The following is a 4257-nucleotide window of genomic DNA, read 5'->3' on the forward strand; positions in this document are numbered from 1 at the left end:
TTCTCTTCAGAAGAAGAATACTCATCAGAGCTCATGAATGGCATAAGAAGGTTTAATGGAATCTCTATGGCCTCCAGATGAGCCTCAGATTTCTTTGGTTCCTCAGAGGGAAACTCCTTATTGATCACTGGACGTCCCAGGAAGTCTTCCTCCTTGGGATTCACGTCCTCCCCTTCCTCCTTGGATTCTGCCATGATGGTTATATCAATGGCCTTGCAATCTCTCTTTGGATTCTCTTCTGTATTGCTTGGGAGAGTACTAGGAGGGGTTTCAGTGATCTTCTTACTCAGCTGGCCTACTTGTGCTTCCAAATTTCTAATGGATGACCTTATTTCATTCATGAAACTCAGAGTGGCCTTAGATAGATCAGAGACTAAATTTGCTAAGCTAGATGGATTCTGCTCAGAAGTCTCTGTCTGTTGCTGAGTGGATGATGGAAAAGGTTTACTACTGTTAAACCTATTTTTTCCACCATTATTAAAGCCTTGTTGAGGCTTTTGTTGATCCTTCCATGAGAAATTTGGGTGATTTCTCCATGAGGGGTTATAGGCATTTCCATAAGGTTCACCCATGTAATTCACCTCTGCTATTGCAGGGTTCTCAGGATCATAAGCTTCTTCTTCAGAAGATGCCTCTTGAGTACTGTTGGATGCAGCTTGCATTCCATTCAGACTCTGAGAAATCATATTGACTTGCTGAGTCAATATTTTATTCTGAGCTAATATGGCATTCAGAGTATCAATTTCAAGAACTCCCTTCTTCTGAGGCGTCCCATTACTCACAGGATTCTTCTCAGAAGTGTACATGAACTGGTTATTAGCAACCATGTTAATGAGTTCTTGAGCTTCTGTAGGCATTTTCTTTAGGTGAATGGATCCACCTGCAGAAGTATCCAATGACATCTTAGCTAATTCAGACAGACCATCATAGAATATATCCAGGACGGTCCATTCTGAAAGCATGTCAGAAGGACACTTTTTGGTCAGTTGCTTATATCTCTCCCAAGCTTCATAGAGGGATTCACCTTCTTTCTGTCTGAAGGTTTGAACATCCACTCTAAGCTTGCTCAGCTTTTGAAGAGGAAAGAACTTGGCTAAGAAAGTCGTGACCAGCTTATCCCAAGAGTTCAGGCTTTCTTTGGGTTGAGAGTCCAACTACACTCTAGCTCTGTCTCTTACAGCAAACGGGAAAAGCATAAGCCTGTAGACCTCGGGATCAACCCCATTGGTCTTAACAGTATCACAGATCTGCAAGAATTCAGTTAAGAACTGAAAAAGATCTTCAGATGGAAGTCCATGAAACTTGCAGTTCTGCTGCATCAGAGAAACTAATTGAGGTTTCAGCTCAAAATTGTTTGCTCCAATGGCAGGAATGGAGATGCTTCTTCCATGTAAATTGGGATTAGGTGCAGTAAAGTCACCAAGCATCCTCCTTGCATTATTATTATTTTCGGCTGCCATCTTCTCTTCCTGTTCGAAAATTCCTGTAAGGTTGTCTCTGGATTGTTGTATTTTAGCTTCTCTTAGTTTCCTTTTCAGAGTCCTTTCAGGTTCAGGGTCTGATTCAACAAGAATATTCTTGTCCTTGCTCCTGCTCATATGACAAAGAAGGGAATAAACAGATAATAATAGGGATCCTCTTTGCCTCAGTAGAGAGAGGTTCCTTTGTGTGAGTAGAAGAAGAAAAGAATGTAATGTAAAGAAGGGAAGAGGGAAAACTCGAACACAGAGAGGGTGGTGGTGTTCGAATTTTTGGATGGAAGAGAAGTGTTAGTAGATGAATAAATAAATAGGAGGAGATGAGAGAGAGAATTTCGAATTTTAATTAAAATAAAAATTAAAATTGAAAGTCAAATTTCGAAAATTAAGTTTGAAATTAAATTAAAATTAAAATTTAAAACAATTAGTTAATTAAAAAGGAATTTTAAAAAAGAAGAGACGAAATTTTTCAAAATTAAGAGAGATATGATTAGTTAGGTAGTTTTGAAAAAGATATGATTGAAACAAAAAGATAAGATTGATTGAAAAAGAATTGAAATTTGTTTTTGAAAAAGATATGATTGAAATTTGAAAAGATATGATTGAAATTAGTTTTGAAAAAGATTTGAATTTTAAAATCAATATTAATGACTTGACTCACAAGTAATCACAAGATATGATTCTAGAACTTAAAGTTTGAATCTTTCTTAACAAGCAAGTGACAAACTTGGAATTTTTGAATCAAAACATTAATTGTTGATAATATTTTCGAAAATTATGAACTAAAATTAAGAAAAAGATTTTTGAAATTAATTTGAAAAATTTTCGAAAATATTAGAAAGGAATTTTGAAAAAGATTTGATTTTTGAAAAAGATTTTGAAAAAAGATAAGATTTTTAAATGGAAAATTTGATTTGACTCATAAGAAACAACTAGATTTTTTTTTAAAAATTTTTTTGAAAAAGTCAACTCAAATTTTCGAAAATTTATGAGTGAAAAAGGGAAAGATATTTTTTTTTATTTTTGAATTTTTAATGAAGAAAGAGAAAAACATGAAAAAGACTCATAACATAAAAATTATGAATCAAGACACACAATGCATGCAAGAACACTATGAATGTCAAGATGAACACTTTGAAGATCAAGATGAACATCAAGACTTATTTTTGAAAATTTTTTTAATGAAAGAAAAACATGCAAGACATCAAACTTAGAGATTTTCAATAATCAGACTCTAACAAGTTAAAAATGCATATGAAAAACAAGAAAAGACACAAAATAAGAAAATATCAAGATCAAACAAGAAGACTTACCAAGAACAACTTGAAGATCATGAAGAACACTATGAATGCATGATTTTTTTCGAAAAATGCAAGATGAGTATGCAATTGACACCAAACTTAAAATCTGACTCAAGACTCAAACAAAAAACACAAAAGTATTTTTTTTTTGATTTTATGATTTTATTAAGTTTTTTGGATTTTTGTAAATTACTTGAAAAAGAAAATAAGGATTTCAAAATTTTTAATATGAATTCCAGTAATCTTGCACTCTTAGTCTAAAGCTTCAGTCCAGGAATTAGACATGGCTCACTAGCCAGCCAAGCTTTCAGTGAAAGCTCCGGTCTAAAACACTAGACATGGCCAATAGCCAGCTAAGCTTCAGAATACAAATCAATCATACAACAACAAATTTTATTAGCAACAACTAGCTTGTTCTTGTGATGATGGTTTGGAAGCCTTAGTCCAAATGAATTTAGACATGGCTTTACAGCCAGCCAGGCTTCAACATGCTTCATGAAATACTAGAATTCATTCTTAAAAATTCTGAAGAAAAATATATTTTATTTAAATTTTTTTTCGAATATTAATTGAAAAAAAAACAAAAAAGAAGAAAATATTTTTGAAAACTTTTTGAAAACAAAATAAGAAGAAAATTACCTAATCTGAGCAACAGGATGAATCGTCAGTTGTCCAAACTCGAACAATCCCCGGCAACGGCGCCAAAAACTTGGTATGAGAAATTGTGATCCCTGGTTGTAAAATTTGTTGTTCGTTCTCTCCCTAGCAATGGCGCCAACAAACTGGTGCACAATACCATGGTCCAAACATAACTTCACAACTTTGCACAACTAACCAGCAAGTGCACTGGGTCGTCCAAGTAATAAACCTTACGTGAGTAAGGGTCGATCCCACGGAGATTGTCGGCTTGAAGCAAGCTATGGTCACCTTATAAATCTCAGTCAAGCAGATATTAAATGGTTATGGAGTTTTCGAATAATAATAATAAATAAATAAAAAATAAAGATAAAGATACTTATGTATATCATTGGTGAGAATTTCAGATAAACGTATAGAGATGCTTTCGTTCCTCTGATCTCTGCTTTCCTGCTGTCTTCATCCAATCAGTCTTACTCCTTTCCATGGCAAGCTTTATGTAAGGGCATCACCGTTGTCAATGGCTACTTCCCATCCTCTCTGTGAAAAAGGTCCAAATGCTCTGTCACGGCACGGCTAATCATCTGGAGGTTCTCGATCATACTGGAATAGGATTCACCCTCCTTTTGCGTCTGTCACTACGCCCAGCACTCGCAAGTTTGAAGTTTGTCACAGCCATCCCTTCCCAGATCCTACTCGGAATACCACAGACAAGGTTTAGACTTTCTGGATCTCAGGAATGGCCATCCATGGGTTCTAACTTATACCACGAAGATACTAATAACTCAGACTCGGTCCCCTGTATTAGATATCTAAGAGATATTCATTCTAGCTTGTTTGCA

The 4257-nt window shown here is 35.0% G+C and overlaps 1 non-coding gene across 1 annotated transcript; it reads left to right on the forward strand.

The window, feature by feature from the left end:
• The first annotated feature begins 956 nt into the window (after positions 1–956).
• LOC112780973 (small nucleolar RNA R71) lies at positions 957–1064 on the forward strand. The gene has a single exon (XR_003191776.1). It is a non-coding gene; the product is annotated as a small nucleolar RNA R71 (small nucleolar RNA).
• Positions 1065–4257: the final 3193 nt, after the last annotated feature.

Source organism: Arachis hypogaea, chromosome 19 (genome assembly GCF_003086295.3).
Source record: "Arachis hypogaea cultivar Tifrunner chromosome 19, arahy.Tifrunner.gnm2.J5K5, whole genome shotgun sequence".
Lineage (NCBI taxonomy): Eukaryota > Viridiplantae > Streptophyta > Magnoliopsida > Fabales > Fabaceae > Arachis > Arachis hypogaea.